Source organism: Oryctolagus cuniculus, chromosome 14 (genome assembly GCF_051225735.1).
Source record: "Oryctolagus cuniculus isolate XC-2025 breed Fujian yellow rabbit chromosome 14, ASM5122573v1, whole genome shotgun sequence".
In the NCBI taxonomy this organism is placed as follows: Eukaryota; Metazoa; Chordata; class Mammalia; order Lagomorpha; family Leporidae; genus Oryctolagus; species Oryctolagus cuniculus.
Window position 1 is genome coordinate 16,109,699 of NC_142880.1, and position 23,267 is coordinate 16,132,965.

Genomic DNA, 23,267 nt, shown 5'->3' on the forward strand with positions numbered 1-23,267 from the left:
ACTGTAAGGCCGGCGCCGTGGCTCAATAGGCTAATCCTCCACCTTGCGGCGCCGGCATACCGGGTTCTAGTCCCGGTCGGGGCGCCGGATTCTGTCCCGGTTGCCCCTCTTCCAGGCCAGCTCTCCTCTATGGCCAGGGAGTGCAGTGGAGGATGGCCCAGGTGCTTGGGCCCTGCACCCCATGGGAGACCAGGAAAAGCACCTGGCTCCTGGCTCCTGCCATCGGATCAGCGCGGTGTGCCGGCTGCAGCGGCGGCCATTGGAGGGTGAACCAACGGCAAAGGAAGACCTTTCTCTCTCTGTCTCTCTCTCTCTCTGTCCACTCTGCCTGTCAAAAATAAAAAAAAATAAAATAAAATAAAATAAAAAAAAAAAAAGAAAGAGCACTGTAGGAAGGTTGGGCTTTAGTGGGACTGCCACAGGCCCTTAACTCTTACTCACAAGATGTGATAATTATTATGTGCAGTGATGGTTCTATGATTAGTTTGATTGTGGTAGTCATTTCATGGTGCAAGTGGATATCAAAACATCACACTGGATACCATAAATATTGCATATGTGAATTTTATTTGGCAATTATACCTCAATAAAGCTGAAGGAAGGGATAGACTTAAGCCTAGCTGAACTCAATGACTTCTTTTATAACTGGTCATCAAAAATGTAGCCAACAGAGCAAAGAAGAGCCATTATTACTTTACTCATTGCCAACCACATTTATTCTGATTTTTGAAAATGTTCAAGATGAGAGCAAACATTTTCTTCTTGTGACCAGACACTGGATGGCAGTTAGTGCCACATCTTTTTCTTTTAGTTCCTGGCACTCAGCAAAGAGGCTTATATTATAAAATGACTCATGCTAAACATGTGTGATTCAGTTGAATCACATAGATGAGCTGGGGAAAATTCAGATGAGCTTCCAACCTTATTTCTACTCGATGATGTTTCCTTTGCCTTCAACAGGTTTTCTAGGCTTTTTCTACTGATTAATATCAAGGATCTTACTCAGCTTGGATTTTATCTCTTCCAGGAAACCTCTGACTCCTCCAGTAGGATAGATGTATTGCTATGTTTAACATTTAATGCTTACTCATGTTTCAGCATTTAATACATATTATTAAAATTATCTGTATATTCATATTTATTCATCTCTCATGTAGAAGGCAGCTTCCTTGCAGATAGTGTTTTTAACTCCATACTATGTCCTTAATGGCAACATCATGCCTAGCACATAGTAAACACCCAATCTAATCATTATTCATTATAAACATCATATCCATTGGGAAAATCAGACAGGGAACGATAATACTAATAAAGGGAGAAGGATTTAGGTTAAAGAGCTTTTTTTTTTTACCTCTACTGCTTCTCTCTCTCTCTCTCTCTCTCTCTCTCTCTCTGGCACACACACACAATGTATCAAATTGACAGGACCACTGGGAACTCAGATAATTGGCTAAATATTACTCTGGGTGTGTCTGTGAGGATGTTCCTGGATGAAATTAATCTGAGTAATGCAGGTTTCTTCCCTAATACGGATGGGCCTCAGCCAATCTATTGATGCCTGGACAGAACACAAAGCTCAATAAGAGGAAATCTGCTCTGCCTGCCTGTTGGAAAGGTGGGGCGCTGGTTCGTTCCTGCCTTCACACTCAGACTGGAACTTATACCATGAGCTCTCCTGGACTTGGAGATCTCACACTCCTTAACTGCATGAGTCAATGCCTTCTAGTGCATCTCTCACTCTCTCTATGGAGAGATTTTATATAAATCCATCCTACTGGTACTGTTCCTTTGGAAAATCCTGATCCACTCACACATGACGTGCAATATTACTGACGTCTTCCCTAATTCCAGCAGCACTCCCACTCTTTAGTTTGTAGTTTCAAGACTAGCAGACGCTTTCATGAAAACAGAGAAAATCTATTTTCAATAAAGACTTCCTCACATAAGGCAGAGCTGACTGTAGTCTCCACACAAATCAAGTTTGTTTACTGGCCAAGAGGAGTAAGATGATGAAGACAGGATGACAGCTGAAGTGGACAACTTCTTTATCAGCTTTCAGCTTTTTAGGATCAAAGGTCCCCATCTTTGTCTACTCTCCTCTCCAAAGACCTGAGGTATAGTCTGGCTTCTTGTAAGAGAAGCTTGGAATGCTGCTAAGCTTTCTTCTAAGACTTTCTCCAGAGAAGCCAATACAGTACCTCAAAAAAGTCAGAGACTGTTAAGGCAACTGGTATACCATGGCAGGTTTCAAGAATACTGACAAGCCCATGAGTATGAATAGCTGAAGCAGATTTTGGTGCCTTGGAGATCACTAGTTGTCACACCCAATAGAAATTGTCAGAATTTTCTTTGGCCACTATCTGAATCAACAGCCATGAAATTTAAATGCAATCACTATGGCTCAACTTCACATTTACCCACTTCTTTTAGAGTAGAGAAAGTAAAACTCTTAAACTTTTAGAGGGTTTTTCTTCAGATTACCTTTGGAGAAAAATATGGTTGCAGTAATGATTCTTCAACTTATTATATGACATTGGAGTAGCAATTTAAAGTTTTATGATCCTCCATTTCCTCTTGGTTGTAAGAATTAATTAAACAACAATTCAATATGACTATACCATTGCACAGTGTGTTGCAGAATGCTTGATAAATGGTAGCTGTACTTCTTGCAAAATTCTTTACAACAGAGGATAGGAAACTACAGTCTATAACCTTAATCTGCCCATTGTCTGTTCTTGCAGACAAGTTTTACTGAATATAGTCATGCTCCTTTTTATATGAACTGTCTATGACTACTTCTGTGCTATAATGACAGAAAAAGTAATCACAGAATAATAACAGAGACCACATGAAACACAAAACCTAAAATATTTATTATCTAACCCTTTACAGAAAAAATCACTTGACCCTTATTTATAACATAGATTTTACCACAACTTCTAAAATAATCTCACTTTAGGCCACTAATATCAACCTGATAAACTTTCTTATATTTCTGTTCATAGAATCTGACAAGATGACTGTTTTGATAGTGTGGGAAAAAATTGAGGGACATTTTAATGGTCTCTAGGATACTTGAAATTTTTTGATGAAATGCAGACAAAGATAACGGTCAGTCTCATGGCTCTTTCTCTTTGTCTAGCTTCAGTATTGGCTGGAAAAGTCACATAAGAATGGCTGTGCAAAATAACATGCAAGATCCAACTTTCTCTAACAACTTGTTGGCCCACAAGTAGTACTTGCACAGCTCTATTCTGGGATCAATGAAAAAGACAAGAAGGTAGGGAGGCAGGTATATTAGGGAAATCTCTAGAGAAAAAGAACCAATTGCAGATAGGTAGGTATGTAGGTAGGTAGGTAGGTAGATAGATAGATAGAACTTATTATTTTTTAAAAAATTGGCTCACGTGGTCATGGAGGCTGGCAGTTCCCAAGATCCGTGGTTGGCCAGCTGGAGAACCAGGAGGGCTGATGGTTTAGTTCAGTCTGAGTTAGAAGCCCTGTGAAATAGAGAGCCAACAGTGTCACTTCCCATCCAAAAGCAGGCAGACCTGGGACTGATGGTTCAGTTCTAGTCCAAAGGCAGGAGAAAGCTGACGTCCCAATTCAAGCTATCAGGCAGAGGGAATTCTTCCTACTCAATCTTTCCGTTAGACCAGATCTTCAATTGATTAAATAAAACCCATCCACATTAGAGAGGGAAGTCTGTTTAATTCATTTTCATTCTACCAATTGAAATACCAAAACCATGATGATTCAACATGGCTGAATGTTCAGCACACCTACCCTCCATCAATGCAGCTAAGCATCATTTGCCATCTTGAACCAGATGCCATGACATATCCTGCCAGACACACCCAGAATAAAATTTGATTAAATGCTTGGAAACTCTGTAGCCCAGTCACAGCAGGTAGGCATCTGAGAATCAAAGTGTCCATCATGTTAGGACCCTGACATATACAAGTAATACTCTACAAAGATTGCTTTATTGATGCTATGTAGATGGGTAAAATAATTAAGATTTTCTAAAAAATGTTATACAAAACACCTAGGGGAGCAATCTACACACTAAAAAACTGGGATTCAGTGTTTGAATCAGTACTTTCTGAAGCTTCAAATATAAATATTTGAATTAGTATACATGTGACAAATGGCAAAATTTATCCAGGGTATCTGGTAAATAATGGGTTAGAAGTTATATTATACCCCTTTCTTAGAGGCATCATAAAGTAGAACATACTGAAAACTCTCATTAATATGAAGAGAGTTTATATTTATCAACACATTCTCAACTAACAGTCTGAACATTTCTTACAATGTAAAAGGCCTAGATACTGCTACAATGCAGATCATATTACTTTACTCTGTCTTTACTCCAAACTCCCAGTAGAAAAACGCATTATGATTTTCTAAAATAGCAATACCAATCCATTCATTAACTATATGCTCCTAATGTTGACCTTCTAACATCTTTGCTAAATCTAGTATTTCTTCATGTTTGAGTATCTTAGACTAACAGTATGACTCTAAGATTAGAGAAACTAAGTAACTATGACAATTTACTACAAATCTAACTGATATGGGCAGGCAGGTAGCTAGTGAGCAGCAGGAACTGAGAACTGTCAACACCCAAACCGCGCACACCACCCAAATCCCAACCCCTTCCATTGCTCAGCACACACATCATGTAGCTAAGCCTCACTTTCCCTCAGGCACCAGATGCCAGGACACCTTCCTAGAGATCACCCGAAACCCTGCCTCCTTTGAATAAACAACCAGGTCCTGCCCCTAGTACCAGCCCTTATGCTATAAAAGGATGACCACAAGCCTGCATGGGGGCAATTCTCCCTCATGAGGTTGCCTGCACTCACGTCTGGGTATGTCCTATCCTTTTGCCTCTAAACGTATCCTGCTTTTCTGCTTTCCTGCTCGCCTCTATCTGTGTATCCTGGTTATAATCCAGCAAGTCAAGAACATGGATTAGGCCAGCGCCACAGTTCAATAGGTTAATCCTCCACCTGCGGCGCTGGCACATGGGGTTCTAGTTCTGGTCGGGGTGCCAGATTCTGTCCCGGTTGCTCCTCTTCCAGTCCAGCTCCCTGCTGTGGCCCGGGAGTGCAGTGGAGGATGGCCCAAGTCCTTGGGCCCTTCACCCGCAAGGGAGACCAGGAGAAACACCTGGCTCCTGGCTTCAGATCAGCGCGGTGTGCCGGCTACAGCACGCCAGCCGCAGTGGCCACTGGGGGGTGAACCAACGGAAAAAGGAAGACCTTTCTCTCTGTCTCTCTCTCTCACTGTCCACTCTGCCTGTCAAAAAAAATAAATAAATAAAAGAACATGGACTAAGTCTAGCTGGGGATCTCTCTGAGCCTACACAGGGGTTGTGATCCCCATAACATCACTACTTTACAAAAAATTACTACAAACCTCATACTTTATAAAAGGAGTGTTTTTACAGAATTATTGTGATTTCTGCTCTATTTTTCTAATTCAGCCATGTCAACACAAGTTAAGAAATTCTATTTCTGGAGCCCTGCCAACATCACTGATTCATGTTTTGCATAAACAAGGAAATACCTATTAAAGTTATACACTGAGATCAAATAGCTGGAGGGTCACCTAATGGAAACAACTTTTCAAAGATCCTTTACCTTATCTCTGTTCACCCCCCAAAAGGAATACAAGAAAAAATACCATGTCTATATTTCTGGGAGATTAGTGTTCCAATGAGGAATAACAGTGGATAGTTCTGAGAGGTTATTAGGACGAGTAGACATTAGCGACCTCACAACAGAATGAAAAATTAATGACAATAAAATACTTAGAACACCTCGAATGTTTGGAAATTAAAAAAACACACTTCTATACAAGCTATGGACCAAAAAATCACAAGAGAAGTTATAAAATATTTTTAACTGACTGAAAATACATCTTATCAATATTGATGGGATGTAGCTAAAGCAGTATTTACAGGAAAATTCATAGCTTTAAGTACTTAGATAAAATTACTCAATAATCCAAGTTTCCACCTTGATGTCACTAGTCAAAGTGATCAATTTCAATTCACAATTGATCATAATGATAGGACTAAGAGTCAAAGGGATCACATAAACAGGACTAGTGTCTGCTAATATTAACTGATAGAATAAAAAAGGGAGAGAATGATCCAACATGGGAAGTGAGATACACAGCAGACTCATAGAATGGCAGATGTCCTAAACAGCACTCTGGCCTCAGAATCAGTTCTTAAGGCATTCAGATATGCCTGAAGAGCCCATGAGAGTATTTTAGGCATGGAAAGCCAAGACACTCTGGCAAAAAAAAAAAAAAAAAAAAAAAAAAAAAAAAAAAAAAAACCTAAATGAAAATGAAAGATCTCTGTGAGTGAGATCCCAGTGGAAAGAACAGGCCATCAAAGAAGGAGGTACCTTTCTCTGAAGGGAGGAGAGAACTTCCACTTTGACTATGGCCTTGTCTAAATATGATCAGAGTTGGCAAACTCAAAAGGCTTCCATAGCCTTGGCAACTCATGACAAGAGCCTAGGGTGATTACTGATGCCATAAACAAGAGTGTCAATTGTTAAGTCAACAACAGGAGTCACTGTGCACTTACTCCCCATGTAGGATCTCTGTCCTTAATGTGTTATTCAATGTGAATTAACAGTATAACTGGTACTCAAACAGTATTTTACACTTTGTGTTTCTGTGTGGGTGCAAACTGTTGAAATCTTTACTTAATATATACTAAATTGTTCACCTCACCCCGGTTAGAATGGCTCACATACAGAAATCTACCCAGCCGGCGCCGTGGCTCAATAGGCTAATCCTCCACCTTGCGGCGCCGGCACACCGGGTTCTAGTCCCGGTTGGGGCGCCGGATTCTGTCCCGGTTGCCCCTCTTCCAGGCCAGCTCTCTGCTGTGGCCAGGGAGTGCAGTGGAGGATGGCCCAGGTGCTTGGGCCCTGCACCCCATGGGAGACCAGGAAAAGCACCTGGATCCTGGCTCCTGCCATCGGATCAGCGCGGTGCGCCGGCTGCAGCGGCGGCCATTGGAGGGTGAACCAACGGCAAAGGAAGACCTTTCTCTCTCTGTCTCTCTCTCTCACTGTCCACTCTGCCTGTCAAAAAAAAAAAAAAAAAAAAAAAAGAAATCTACCAACAACAGATGCTGGCGAGGATGTGGGGAAAAAGGGACACTAACCCACTGTTGGTGGGAATGCAAACTGGTCAAGCCACTATGGAAATCAGTCTGGAGATTCCTCAGAAACCTGAATATAACCCTACCGTTCGACCCAGCCATCCCACTCCTTGGAATTTACCCAAAGGAGTTTAAATTGATAAACAAAAAAGCGGTCTGCACCCTAATGTTTATTGCAGCACAATTCACAATAGCCAAGACCTGGAACCAACCTAAATGCCCATCAACGGTAGACTGGATAAAGAAATTATGGGATATGTATTCTTTAGAGTACTATACCGCAGTAAGAAACAACGAAATCCAGTCATTTGCAACAAAATGGAGGAATCTGGAACACATCATGCTGAGTGAAGTAAGCCAGTCCCAAAGGGACAAATACCATATGTTCTCCCTGATCGGTGACAACTGACTGAACACCAAAAAGGAAACCTCCTGAAGTGAAATGGACACTATGAGAAATGGTGACTTGATCAGCATAGCCCTGACTGCTAATGGACAACTTAATACATTATCCCTCATAGTATTTTTTTTTTGTCTGTTCTACTTAATATGACTGGTTTAATTCTGTAATTAATACACAGTTATTCTTAAGTGTTGAAAATTAACTGAAATGTGATCCCTGTTAAACATAAGAGTGGGAATAAGAGAGGGAAGAGATGTATAATTTGGGGCATGCTCGGGCTGACTTGCCCCAATTGGTAGAGTTGGAAACATACCAGGGGATTCCAATTCAATCCCATCAAGGTGGCATGTGCCAATGCCATCTCACTACTCCAAGTGATCAATTTCAGTTCACAATTGATCATAATGAAAGGACTAAGAGTCAAAGGGAGCACATAAACAAGTCTAGTATCTGCTAACACCAACCGATAGAATAAATAAAGGGGAGAGTGATCCAACATGGGAAGTGAGATACTCAGCAGACTCATAGAATGGCGGATGTCCTAAATAGCACTCTGGCCTCAGAATCAGCCCTAAAGGCACTCGGATCTGGCTGAAAAGCCCATGAGAGTATTTCAGGCATGGAAAGCCAAGACACTCTGGCAAAAAGATCTCTGTGAGTGAGATCCCAGTGGAAAGAACAGGTCTTCAAAGAGGGAGGTGCCTTTCTCTGAAGGGAGGAGAGAACCTCCACTTTGACTATGACCGTGTCTAAACAAGATAAGAGTTGGAGAACTCAAGGGGCTTCCATAGCCTTGGAAACTCATAACTGGTGCATAGGGAGATTACTGATGCCATAAACAGGAGTGTCAATTGGTAAAGTCAACAACAGGAGTCACTGTGCACTTACTCCTCATGTAGGATCTCTGTCCTTAACGTGCTGTACACTGAGGCTTAATGCTATAACGAGTACTCAAACAGTATATTTCACTTTGTGTTTCTATGGGGGTGCAAACGACTGAAATCTTTGCTTAATGTACACTAAACTGATCTTCTGTAAAAAAAAAAAAAAAAAAAAAAAAAAAAAAGAAAGAAATTATCAATTCCCAACTTGACTCTCACTGGGATTAAACATGACAATAGGTCTGATCTGATTTCATCATCATTTAAAAAAAATCATCTATTATTTTTCACTTTATGTTTCTGTGTGGGAGCAAACTGTTGAAATACTTACTTAAGGTATACTAAGCTGATCTTCTGTATATTAAGATAATCAAAAATGAATCTTGATGTGAATGGAAGGGGAGAGGGAGTGGGAAAGGGGAGGGTTGTGGGTGGGAGGGACGGTATGGGGGGGGAAGCCATTGTAACACATGAGTCGTACTTTGGAAATTTATATTCATTAAATAAAAGATTAAAAAAATAAATAAATAAAAATAAAAAAATATATATATACTAAATTGATCTTCTGCATATAAAGATAATTGAAAATGAATCTTGATGTGAATGGGATGGGAGAGGGAGCGGGAGATGGGAGGATTGCGGGTGGAAGGGAAGTTATGGGGGGAAAAAGCCACTGTAATCCAAAAGCTGTACGTTGGAAATTTATATTTATTAAATAAAAGTTTAAAAAAAAGCAAAATAAATGTAAAAATGGCAGAAGGAAAGAAATAATAAAAGGCTGACAACCAAGAAAAATCAATGAAATAAAAAGCTGGGGTTTTTAAAAAAGATTTATGAAATTGATAAACTGGCTAGACTGGTCTAGGAAAAAGAGAGGATACAAATTACCAATGATATAAGTGCAACATGGTATTTCAATATAGACATTACAGACATTAAAATAGTAAATGAGAGAAAATTATGAATTATTTTTGCCATTAAGGTTGACAAACTAGATGAAATGGACAAATTCTTTGAAAGACACAAATTACCAAAGCTAAATAGCCTTATATCTTTTTTTAAGGTTTATTTTATTTATTTGAAAGGCAGAGTGACAGAGAGAGTGAGAGACAGAGAAAAAAGAAATATTCTCTCCATTGGTTTATTCCCCAAATGGCCAAAATGGTTAGACCAGGTCAGGCTGAAGCCAGAAGCCTGGAACTCTATCCAGGTCTCCCACATTGATGGCAGGGGCCCAAGTATTTGAGCCATCCTCTTCTGATTTCTTAGGCACACTAGCAGGAAGTTGAATTGAAAGCAGAGCAATCCCACATGGGATGCTGGCGTAGCAGTTCGGGACTTAATACCCTGCCCCACCATGCTGGCCCACTCTTTATCATTTAAAACTGTTTCTGAGCACAAATGGCTTCACTAATGAGTTTCTCCAAATATTTACAATACAAATACTATTACCTCTATACAAACTCTCTCTCCCAGAAAATTAAAACAAAGGAAATACTTTCAAACTCATTATATAAAGTAAGACAAGAAACTACAAGAAAACCACAAAACAACATAAATAAAAGATACAAAAACTCTATAGAATACTATACAGCAGTAAAAAAAAACAATGAAATCTGGTCATTTGCAACAAAATGGAGGAATCTGGAAAGCATTATACTGAGTGAAATAAGCCAGTCCCAAAGGGACAAATATCATAACTAACCGAGCACCAAAAAGGAAACCTGTTGAAATGAACGCTATGAGAAACAGTGACTTGATCAGCCCTTGCCCTTACTGTTGATGAACAATTTAATACATTATCCCTCTTAGTATTTTTTTGTTTGTTATACTTAATACTATTGATTGAATTCTGTAATTAATACAGTTATTCTTAGGTGTTGAAACTTAACTGAAAAGTGATCCCTGTAAATATAAGAGTGGGAATAAGAGATGGAAGAGATGTACAATTTGGGACATGCTCAAGCTGACTTGCCCCAAACGGTAGAGTTAGAAGCATACCAGGGGATTCCAATTCAATCCCATCAAGGGGGCATGTACCAATGCCATCTCACTAGTCCAAGGTTTCAATTTCTGTTCACAGTTGATCATAATGATAGGACTAAGAGTCAAAGGGATCACATAAACAAGACTAGTGCATGCAAATACTAGCTGATAGAATAAAAAAGGGAGAGAATGATCCAACATGGGAAGTGAGATACACAGCAGACTCATAGAATGGTGGATGTCCTAAACAGCACTCTGGCCTCAGAATCAGCCCTAAAGGCATTCGGATCCAGCTGAAAAGCCCATGAGAGTATTTCAGGCATGGAAAGCCAAGACACTCTGGCAAAAAAAAAAAAAAAAAAAAAAAAAAAAAACCAACAACAACAACTAAATGAAAGATCTCTGTGAGTGAGATCCCAGTGGAAAGAACAGGTCATCAAAGAAGGAGGTACCTTTCTCTGAAGGGAGGAGAGAACTTCCACTTTGACTATGGCCTTGTCTAAATATGATCAGAGTCGGTGAACTCAAAAAGCTTCCATAGCCTTGGCAACTCATGACAAGAGCCTAGGGTGATTACTGATGCCATAAACAAGAGTGTCAATTGTTAAGTCAACAACAGGAGTCACTGTGCACTTACTCCCCATGTAGGATCTCTGTCCTTAATGTGTTATTCAATGTGAATTAATGCTATAACTAGTGCTGAAACAGTATTTTTCACTTTGTGCTTCTGTGTGGGAGCAAACTGTTGAAATCTTTACTTAATATATACTAAATTGATCTTCTGTATATAAAGATAATTGAAAATGAATCTTGATGTGAATGGAAGGGGAGAGGGAGCGGGAAAGAGGAGGGTTGCAGGTGGGAAGGAAGCTATGGGGGGGGAGAAAGCCATTGTAATCCATAAGCTGTACTTTGGAAATTTATATTCATTAAATAAAAGTTAAAAAAAGATACTAAAAAAACCTCCTTAATTCAATTTTAGTAAACTGAATCTCACAGTATATGAACAGGATAATACATCATAATCAAGTGGAATTTACCTCACAAACGGAGGCTATTTTAACCTTCAAATATCATTTAATGTAATTCACTATGTTAATAGAACACACACACAATTATCTTTAAGACGCAGAAAAAAACATTTTTCCAGAAATGCAAGGTTTAACTTCTGGAAAAAACAATCAATACATCTTACTATATTAACAATATATTCATATATGTGTATACCTCAAGCTGTAAAATATATATATACATATATATACATACATACACATATATTCACTTAAAATATGCAGAAAAAGTATTTGACAAAATTTAACACCCATTCATAATTTTAAAGTCTCAACGAACTAAGGATCAAAAGGAACTTCCTCAAACTGATAAAAGACATCTGCAAAAGACCCCACTAATGTCTAACATATGAGAAGAAGACTAAATGCTTTCCCCTAAAAGTAGGAATAAGGCAAGGACTCATGTTCTATACCCTTCCAGTCAATACTGTAGTGGAGGTCCTAGGGATACAGACATACAAATTGGAAAGAAATACCAAAACATCTAAATGCTAGCTGACATGGTTATTTATTATTGTCACTATGTAGGGAATCTATCAGAAAACAAAATAATTCAAAACACATGACCTACTAGAATAAATGAGTTTAAGAAAATTACACGATTCAAGTTCAATATGCAAAAATCAATGGTATTTCTAGGTTCTAACAACAAACACTTGGAAACTGAAATTCAAAAAATAATGCTATTTACAACATTAACAAAAACTAGAAACACTTGAGAATAAATCCAACAAAATGTGTACAAGACCTGTACAATACTAACTACAAAACTGCTGATTAGACTTAGAGAAGACCTAAAAACAAGAGTAAATAAGTTACATTCATCGATCAGATGATCCAATACTGTTTAAAATGTCAGTTCTCCCCAACTTAAGCTATATAACTGAGAGAGTTTCAATCAAAATCCTTGTAAGTCTTTTTGTAGAAATTGGCACTTTAATTCTAAAATGTATATGGAAATACAAAATCCGTGGTATAGCTAAAACAATTTAAGCTTTTTAAAATGCAAAAGAAATTTTTTTAAAGAGAACTTTCGCTATTCATTTCAAGACTTATTCTAAAGCTATAGAGTATAGCTCAAGAGAGTATAGTAAGGCCCAGATTAGTGATCCTGAGCATTTTTTTCAAGTGTCTGTTGCTCATTTGAATTTCCTATCTTAAAAAAATACCTGCTTGGCCGGCACCTCGGCTTGCTAGGCTAATCCTCCGCCTGCGGCGACGGCACTCAGGGTTCTAGTCCCAGTTTGGGCACCAGTTCTGTCCCGGTTGCTCCTCTTCCAGTCCAGCTCTCTGCTGTGGCCCAGGAGTGCAGTGGAGGATGGCCCAGGTCCTTGGGCCCTGCACCCGCATGGGAGACCAGGAAGAAGCACCTGGCTCCTGACTTTGGATCGGTGCAACGCGCCAGCCATAGCAGCCACTTGGGGGATGAACCAACGGAAAAAGGAAGACCATTCTCTCACTAACTCTACCTGTAAAAAAAAAAAACAAAACAAAACAAAACAAAAAAAAAAAAAAACAACCTGCTCAAGTCCTTTGCCCATTTCTTAATTGGGTGGTTTGTTTTGCTATTGTTGAATTTCTTGAGCTCTTTATAGATTCTGGGTATTAACCCTTTATCAGTTGTGTGGTCTGTAAATATTTTCTCCCATTCTGTCAGTTGCTGCTATTTTGCTGAGTGTTTCTTTTGCACTGCGGTTAGAATGGCTCTCATCCAGAAATCAACAAACAACAAATGTTGGGGAGGATGTAGGGGAGAGGTATCCTAATCCACTGTTGGTGGGAATGTAAACTGGTGCAGCCACTGTGGAAGATAGTATGGAGATACCACAAGAATCTGAATATAGACTGACCACATGGTCCAGCCATCTCACTGCTGGGAATTTACCCAAAACAAAAGAAATCAGCGCATGAAAGAGTTATCTGTACCCCCGAGTTCACTGTAGCATGATTCACAATAGCTAAGATATGGATGGAATCAACTGAGATGTCCATCAACTATTGACTGGATAAATAAATTATGGTATATATACACTATGGAGTACTATTCAGCTATTAAAAAAATGAAATTCTGTCTTTTGCACAAAATGGATGCAACTGGAAACCATTATACTTAGTGAAATAAGCCAGTCCCCAAAAGACAAATAACATGTTTTCCCTGATATTTGATAACTAAGAGAGTATCTAAAATGTAATGTATTGGAGTGAAATGGACATTCTGAGATTCTATAATTATTTATAGCCCTTGCCTCTTCTGTTGAGAAACAGTGTTTGTTTTTTCTTCCTACTATTTGTTGACTCTTTTACTGAATGTAGGGTTAACTTTAAGGTCATTAAGTAAACTCAAAACAGACCTTTGTAAAAGCTGAGAGTGGGAATGGGAGAGGGAAGAGGAAGAAGTGTTGAAGTGTGGGCAGGAGGGAGGGTAGGGTGGGAAGTATCACTATGTTCCTAAATCTGTACATAGGAAATACATGAAACTTGAATAACTTAAATGAAATTGAAACACACACACACAGTAAGACTCAGATTAGTAGTAAAGAAAATTGAGAACACAACCATGATCAGCTGATTTCCAAGAAATTCATCAACATAACACAGTATCAGGAAGAGTTGTCTCTTTAACAAAGAAAGCTAGAATAACTAGGTATCCACCTGTAAAAAAAAGCTGAAACTCTACCTTTACCTCACACTTCATATAAAAATTAACTCCGGGCTGGAGTTGTAGCATAGAAAGTTAAGCTTCTGCCTGCAATGTCAGTATCCCATTTGGGGTGCTGGTTTAAGCTCCAGCTGCTCCACTTCTGATCCACCTCTGGGCTAACATGCTTGGGAAAGCAGCAAATGGCCTAAGTCCTTGAGCCCCTGTACCCACATGGGAGACCTGGATGAAGCTCCTGGCTCCTGGCTTCAGTCTGGCCCAGCCCCAGTTGTTACAGCTATTTGGGGAGTGAATCAACAGATAGAAAATCGCTCTCTGTCTCTCCATTTTTCTCTGTAATTTGAATTTTCAAATAAATAAAAATTAAATATTTTTAAAAATTAACTGAAAATGGATTACAGATTTCATGTAAGAACAAAATCTATAAAACTTCCAGAAGGGGCCGGCGCCGTGGCTCACTTGGCTAATCCTCCGCCTGTGGCGCCAACATTCCACATGGGCGCCAGATTTTAGTCCCGGCTGCTCCTCTTCCAGTCCAGCTCTCTGCTGTGGCCCGGTAAGGCAGTGGGGAATGGCCCAAGTGCTTGGGCACCTGCACCCTCGTGGGAGACCAGGAGGAAGCACCTGGCTCCTGGCTTCGGATCGGTACAACGCGCCAGCCATAGTGGCCACTTGGGGAGTGAACCAACGGAAAGAAGACCTTTCTCTTTGTCTCTCTCTCTCACTAACTCTACCTGTCAAATTAAAAAAAAAAAAAAAAAAAAAAAAAAAAAAAAAAACTGCTAGAAGAAAACATGAGAAAACCTTTGTAACACTGAGTTAAATTCTAGTGATAGGAAACAAAAGACATGACCAATAAAAACAAAAAGCCATCAAAATGGCTTTCATCAAAGCAAAAACTTTTGGTTTTTTTTTTTAATTATTATTATTTTTTGACAGGCAGAGTGGACAGTGAGAGAGAGAGACAGAGAGAAAGGTCTTCCTTTGCCGTTGGTTCACCCTCTAATGGCCGCCGTGGCCGGCGCACTGCGGCCGGCGCACCACGCTGATCCGATGGCAGGAGCCAGGTACTTATCCTGGTCTCCCATGGGGTGCAAGGCCCAAGCAATTGGGCCATCCTCCACTGTACTCCCGGGCCACAGCAGAGAGCTGGCCTGGAAGAGGGGCAACCGGGACAGAATCCGGCGCCCCGACCGGGACTAGAACCCGGTGTGCCAGTGCCACAAGGCAGAGGATTAGCCTAGTTTTGGTTTTGAAAAAACATTAAGAAAATGAAAAGGCAAGCCAAAGTGAGAGAAAATGAGATATCAAATAAAGAACTTACATCCATAACACATAAATGCAACTGCAACTCAAAACTAAGAAAAATCAAATTTTAAAAATAGACAAAAGCTTTAAATAGATACTTCTTCAAAAAAGATATACAAATGAAATATTAGCATATAAAATGTTTACTATCATTCATCATTAAAAATGCAAATTAAATCCACAATGAAATTTAAATGCAATGTATCCACTAGAGTGATTAAAATTAAAATATTAACACTACCAAATGATAACAACATGCTGGAGCAATTCAACTTTCTTTCATATATTGCTGATGGAAACATAAAATGACACAATAACTCTGGAAAATAGTTTAATTGTACATTTAAAAAGCATGAATTTTATTTCATGTATAGCTCAATAAAACAGATTTTAGAAATAAATTTGACAAAACAGTTTTAAATTAGTAAGATAAAATCCTGATAGTATCTTGCATTGGTTTAACATTATTTAAGTACTAATCATTTTTTTTCCTGATTTTTCTGATTCTAGATCGATTCAGCAGTAGATAGGTACACCCAACCTCAGAAAAGAAATGGTGGCAGAAAGCAGAAATAAGAAATCTCCTTCCTCACCTAAAAGTTTCAAAAGCCTGGGCCCTTAAAAGTAATGAGGAAGACTCAAAACATATGCTTACCAGAGTCCTGTAGGTGAACAACACAAAGCAAAACAACACTGTGAGGAGCCACCAGGCAGCTCCAGCTGATTTACACCACATGGAAATGTGCTCCCATGGTTGTCAGCTAGTTTTCCCCCTAGCAGGTATCTGGAAAGTCAGACTTTTGTGTCAGTTCTCCCAAGTTTTACAATACTGTGCAAACTGACCCAAAAGTAGCTTTGTGAGTCAAATTCAATTTTTTTAAAAAAGCCTTTCTCACCCTGCTGATGATGAAAGACACCCTAAAATAGGGGAAAGAGTCAAGGGAACAAGGGATAGAGACGTTTTTGCAAGAGAAGCGAGGCAATCTGCATCCTGTTTCCTAGGTAATGACTCAGGAAGGCAGGACGATCCTGCAGGACTGGAGACACTGTGTGGGGCACACCAGGTCTCATCCTCCTAGAGTTTCCCACAGTCTCCCAAACTTCCCAGCCCAAGGCAGTCTTGAATTCTCCACATTTCCATGTAGTTTGGGACCCACAGAAAGACTGCAATGCACCAGTAGTGTGGAAGTTGCAGAGTTGTTTTACCAAATAAAACCTGGTGGATGGGAACGAGGGATGAGTCAGCCGCAACCTGTAATGGTCAACTAACTATATGAAGAATGAACATTTCGACAGATGCTCCCACATTAGAAAGCTGAAGATGACTAGCAGGACCCACTGCCAGTATAAGAATTAGCAGAGCAACAGGAAAAAGTGAGACTTCAAACTGACATTAAAATTTCTCACCCTGGAAAGGAATAGGGGTTCAAAATAAGATACAAAAACATAAGGAAAAAGAGGTGCCAGCATTGTGGCATAGTGGGTAAAGCCACCTTCTGCAATGCCAGCATCCTGTATAGGTGCTGCTTCATGTTGGCTGCTGCATTTCCAATCCAGATCCCTGCTAATGAGTAGGGGAAAGCAGCAGAAGATGGCCCAACTGCTTGGGCCCCTGCTACCCACCTAGAAGACCTGGAAAAAGCTCCTGGCTCCTGTCTTCAGCTTTGTTCAGCTCCAGTCATTGTGGCATTCTGAGGAGTCAACCAGAGCATGGAATATCTTTGTGTGTCTCTCCCTCTCTCTCTGTATCTCTTTCAAATAAATAATCTCAAAAAAAATTCTTGAACATCTGACTGTGTACACTGGGAAGTACTTCTACAATGTGATGTGAAAGCCTCAAAGCAAGGAAATTATCAAGAGAATGAGGGGACTTTTTTTGGATGAGTAAGGCCAAATAAATATTGGATTTTGTAACATGTCCTGTACACAGGCCACCAGAGCATGATACTTTGAATAACTGCTTCTCAGTGGTCTACAGAACTAGGCTTCTCAGATGATCTCTGGAATAATTTTACTGGACAAACTGAGTTATCAAACATATATACTAAGTTTCCAAAACTCATTTACCAGAAATGAATTATTTTTATACAAGTCTAGACAATGTGCAACAATGAACAAAGTGAGTAAAATTAACTCACTCTGCAGATATTTAAATAAATACAATAACACCAGAATCCATTGGCTTACACTGGAGAAAGCATTAACAAAGAAATACTGTCATCCAGTCAAACTGTCCCTAAGCAACTGCCTCCCTGTCCTACTGCAGCATTTATATTAATAAATCCAACTGTGTAAGTGCCTCAGAATTCTCCTAGGACCTTCCTAATATCCTACCACTTTGCTTTCATCTGAGAAAAGATTTCCAGAATGAAGTGAGATCACATTGCTTCCCAGCTCTCAACCCTTAACAGAAAAGTCCAAGCACTTTTCTGTGGCACATCAGCCTTTTCATGATCTGTCTATGCCTACTCTTCACTTCATTTCTCACCATTTTCCCCTCCATCCATGCTGCTTCCCGCGGATGCCTGAACACAGCCAACCTGAGACTAAGCACCTGAATGATCCCACCACAGGGTACATCCTGCCCTGAAACTTGTATCTTAGTCCCTCACTTCCTTCTGCTTAAATATAATTTCCACAAAGAAAGTAACATATATTTTTTATTCTCTAACTGCTGAATGGTCTCTTCTACTGCAAACCAAACCTGCATTTACTCCTCTGTTGTAAGGCCCATAAGGACATGATCCAACCAGCACATATGACACAGCCTGCTAAAAGGTGACACCAAATTAACATCCACTTAACTAAATGGGAAGACTGGATTATTCCAGGGAAGCTTTGTGGAAACTCTACTGAGAGTGGAATGAGAAGGAAGATGACCAGTGATGGCTGTGGCGACCATGGGAGACTAGAATTCCAGGGAATATAAGAGGTAAAAGGTTGGAGAAATTGAATTAGCACCAGAATTAGAGTGAAGTTTTTACTAGCTGGAGGATGGTAAGAGGGATGGTTGCAAATGAGAGAAGGTCAAGTCTCAGATGGCAGAAGCAGAACAGAAAAAATCCATCTTTTTTCATCCCACCCAGTGTCCCTTCTCATCAAGCTTGCCCTCATGTTGCCTCTTTCAATACCTACCCAATCTCACCCTCTTTTCCTCCTCCTCATTTGCATCTTCTGTCATATGTTGTTTCTTGCACATTTGCCCTCAAAACATTGGTTTTCCTGTGGTACAGTAGACTTGAAGAAAAGTACTGTACTGAGAAAAATCTAAGAGCAGATCTTTCATACGCCAAGGACAACCCCAACAGCAGCAGCATTGTCAAGAACTCATAATGAAGGCAGCAGACTGATACAAAGAATCATGAAGCCACACCCTCTCACCTCCCACATCATCAATTCTGAATGCTTTGGGATTTTATCTGCTTGTCTTCTTAGCTCTCCATAATATGTCTTTAAATTACAGTCAAAATATTTTACTTCTATCCTCATTTTCCACTTCTAAAAAAAATCAAAACTCATTCACTAAAGTATGTTTGATAAAATCCTAAGCCTGATACAACCTTTTTAAAAAAAAAATTAAGTTGACGCTGGTGCTTGTTCAAGTTAAAATACATGACACATGGCAAACAGCCTCACCAGACACATGACTGTCTACTGTGTATATATGCCGCTCTCCAGCGCTCACCAAATGACCCTGGGCGTGCAGTTCAACTGTACTCTCTGAAGAGCAGTTTCTAGTCTGTTAACAGTAGTCAACATAATAGTAGCACACTCCAGAAGTTCAAATTACTGATTTTATTTTTTAGAAAACTTTTATTTAATAAATATAAATTTCATAGGTACAGCTTTTAGAATATAGTGGTTCTTCCCCCCATACCTGCCTTCCCACGCCCACTCTCATCCCACTTCCTACTCCCTCTCCCATCCCATTCTTCATTAAGATTCATTTTTAATTAACTTTATATACAGAAGACCAACTCTATACTAAGTAAAGATTTCAACAGTTTGCACCCACACAGAAACACAAAGTACAAAGCACTGTTTGAGGACAAGTTTTACCATTAATTCTCATAGTACAACTCATTAAGGACAGAGGTCCTACATGGGGAGCAAGTGCACAGTGACTCCTGTTGTTGATTTAAAAATTGACACTCTTATTCGTAACACCAGTGATCACCCGAGGCTCTCGTCATGAGCTGGCAAGGCTATGGAAACCTTTTGAGTCCACAAACTCCATCAATATATAGGCAGGGCCATAAACAATGTGGAAGTTATCTCCTCCCTTCAGAGAAAGGTACCTCCTTCTCCAATGGCTCCTTCTTTCCACTGGTATCTCACATGAAAGAGATCTTTCTTTCATGTAGGTCATCAAATTACTGATTTTAAATACCTCCACATGGGGTTACTAGTAGACCAGGATTTCTATAATTCAAAATGAGTCCTAGAAAGGTTAACTGTCAAACAAAATTTTAGTAGAAATTCATAATGAAGTTCACAGTTTCGCCAGTTAGTCCCTGAGTGAAGAAAAACCAAAGCAAGGAAGAATACATTTACTTAAAAAAAACTAGCAGGCATATTTACAAGCAACAAGGCATTAAGATTTATTAAACTACATGGTGACTTACAAGATAATTATTCTTAAATAACATTAAAAATTTTATTCTGTTATTTCAGTAACTGTGCTTAGATTAATTCCAGTTACAAATATAAGTTCCAGACTTAAAAGAGGAAGAATAGAAATTAATTTCACAAATTAAAAATCAGGCACCCAGGACAGATGGGTCAAATGGAGCCCCTCATTTGGATCTTTGAGCTCAAGACTTTTCCCCATCAGTCTTCCCAGGTCTTATACACAAGCTCAGCTTACAGAAGAATTGCACACTTAGTTGAACTATGCCTTCCCTTCCAAGGTACCCTTTCCTCCTTTTTGACATCCCTTCCTTGGGGCCCTCATTTACCTCTTAGCTTCTCAAGTACCATCCCACACTGACAGGCATCTCTCTAAGGCTGGCCATCAACAGCGCAGTGCTCCACTCAATTGACTTGCACCTGCCTAATATCAAAATGTTGCTTTTTTCATGTTATAGTCTTTGTTTCCTCATCTAAATAAATTCAATGTCTTGCAGAATCTTTTGCCATACCTCTTAGATAATAATTTGTATTTAACAGAGTCAACCAACAGATAATTCTTTAACCCAAAGGAGTGATTAACTGGGCTCACTTGGCTCATTGATATAGATATTCTGGGGAAAATCTGTTTTTGGTACTCCCTAAAATTACTTCCTTCTGTATAAACATAGTAACCAGTCATAGGAAAAAACAACAAGAGTGCAGAAAAACCACAGTATTATAGAATCTCAATGTAGGAAAAGGTCTTGCAGTTCATCTAGCTTGGTAGTTTCTTTAGGCCAGAAAGTAACTTACTCATCTTCCACAAAAGCTAGCATAACATCTTGTATACAGCAAAAATTCAAGAAATACATGTTGAACCCTTACATAGTTAACCTTGGTCTGATGCACTACTTTACATTTTCCTTATTTCCTGTTTCCAATTCCCCACAGCCATAATCCTTGAGTCTTTGTTATCGTGTGCAGAGCTGGCAGGGGCGGCTCTAAGATGGGACATTTCTAACAGTGATGCAGAAGAGTGACTGTATGTATTTGTCTCTTTCTGATCTTCACTAAAGCTAGAACTGTGCTGACATACACTTAATAGAAGTCATGACAAGTGCAAAATATTAACACCTGGTTATTTTTGTCTGTATTAGTGCCACAACATATTTATAAACAGTGAAGAGATAGGTCACAATTTTGGTTAGCAAGATACTCTCTTCAACAAATGTTGCTGGCAAAACTAGGTGTATATATGTAGAAGAATGAAATTAGATCTACATCTCTCACCATATACAAAAATCAACTCAAGATGGATCAAAGACCTAAGTTTAAGACCTGAGACTATGAAGTTGCTGGAAGAAAATACAGGTGAAACATTCCAAGATGTGTCCAAAGCATAGGCAACAAAAGCAAAACTACACAAAGAGGACTATATCAAACTCGAAAGCTTTGGCACAGCAAAAGAAGCAGCAATAGAGTGAAGAGACATCCAACATAATGGGAAAAAATATTTGCAAACTACCTGTCTGACAAAAGATTAATATCCCAAATACATCAGCAACTAAAAATACTCAACAATAACAAAAAACCAATCCAGTTGAGAAATGGGCCAAGGACTTCAATGGACAGTTCTCAAAAGAAGAAATACAAATGGCCAACAAATGTATGAAAAAAATCCTCAAAATCACTAACTATCAGGGAAATGCAAATCAAAACCACGATGGGATATCACCTCATCCCTTTCAGAATGGCCAAAATCCAAAACACAGAGACAAATGCTGGGGAGGATGTAGACCTGGGGGAACACTTAACACTGTTCGTGAGAGTGTAAATTAGTACAGCCACTGAGGAAAACAGTGTGAAGATTTCGTTAAACAGTGGAAATAGACATGCTGTATGATCTGGCAATCCCACTTCTAGGTATATACCCAAAAGACTTGACCACAAGGTATCAAAGAGATAGCTGAACCACGATGTTTACAGCAGTACCATTCACAATAGCCAAAATTTGCAACTAACCATGGTGTCCATCACCAGATGGATGGCTAAAGGAAATGTGCTTTATATACACAGCAGAATATTATTCAGCTGTATAAAATGAAATTCTACCATTTGTAGCAGAATGGACACAAATGGAGAGCATCATGTTGAGCGAAATAAGCTGGACCCAGAAAGACAAATACCACATGTTCTCCCTTATATTTGGGAGCTAAAATTAAAAAAATGAGCAAAAACAAAGAAATGTCTGTGTCAGTATTGCTACAAATACAGTTTTGTAAAATTTCATTTTATAACTTGGTCAAACCAATGGATAAGAATGTTATACTACTATTGATCTGGGATTACTTTAAATTTTACTATATATGGGTGAAATGGTCATTTCTCCACTCAATTATTGTTTATAGCTATTGTCTTATATACCCATTAAACTGAAGTCTTTTTGCTTTTTACTGTTTAAACCTCCTATTTGGTGAAGTATTCAGCTTTTTTACTGTAATGTAATTTTTTATTTTATTTTATTTATTTTTTTGAATACAGGGGAGAGCGCGAACACAGTCCCCCTGCTACCACAAATTATGCAGTCGAGTTTCCCACATTTGGGGAAACTGCAGGGATCAGCACTCCTGCAGTGCAATGAAAGAGCCTTGCCCTGGGAAAATCACCTGCCTGATCATGGTATCTCCCCTGCCAGGTAAGTATGTAATTTTAAAATGTGTTATCTCAAAAACAAGACAGGAAGGAAGGAAGGAAGGAAGGAAGGAAGGAAGGAAGGAAGGGAGGGGAGAGAGAGAGAGAAAGAAAGAAAAAAGAGGAAAGAAAGAGAGAGAGAGAGAGAGAGAGGAAGGAAGGAAGGAAGGAAGGAAGGAAGGAAGGAAGGAAGGAAGGAAGGAAGGAAGGAAGGAAGGAAGGAAGGAAGGAAGGAAGGAAGGAAGGAAGGAGGAGAGAGAGAGAGGGAGGGAGGGAGAGAGAAGCAGAGGGAGAGGGAGGGAGGGAGGAGGAAAATGGGTGGGAGCAAAGAAGGAAAGAAGGGGAGGAAGGCAAGGAGGAAGAGAATATCATTATGTTCTTAGAATTGTATCTACAAATCACATTGAGTCTTTTAAAAAACTAAAGGGGATGGTGCTATGGTGTAGTAAGTTAAGCATCT

At 39.4% G+C, this 23,267-nt stretch overlaps 1 long non-coding RNA gene and 1 other non-coding gene across 26 annotated transcripts in view; both read right to left on the reverse strand.

Annotated features, from left to right (window-relative positions):
• The window catches only part of LOC149122245 (uncharacterized), a 129,109-nt gene that overhangs the window by 3,834 nt on the left and 102,008 nt on the right, over window positions 1-23,267 (reverse strand). For all 25 annotated transcript variants that reach the window (XR_016220509.1, XR_016220525.1, XR_016220511.1 and 22 more), the window contains one exon: window positions 3,408-3,500. This is a non-coding gene — a long non-coding RNA (uncharacterized LOC149122245). The remainder of the gene's footprint in view (window positions 1-3,407; window positions 3,501-23,267) is intronic.
• On the reverse strand, window positions 22,655-22,819 carry LOC127492890 (U1 spliceosomal RNA). Its single transcript, XR_007922718.2, has one exon. It is a non-coding gene; the product is annotated as a U1 spliceosomal RNA (small nuclear RNA).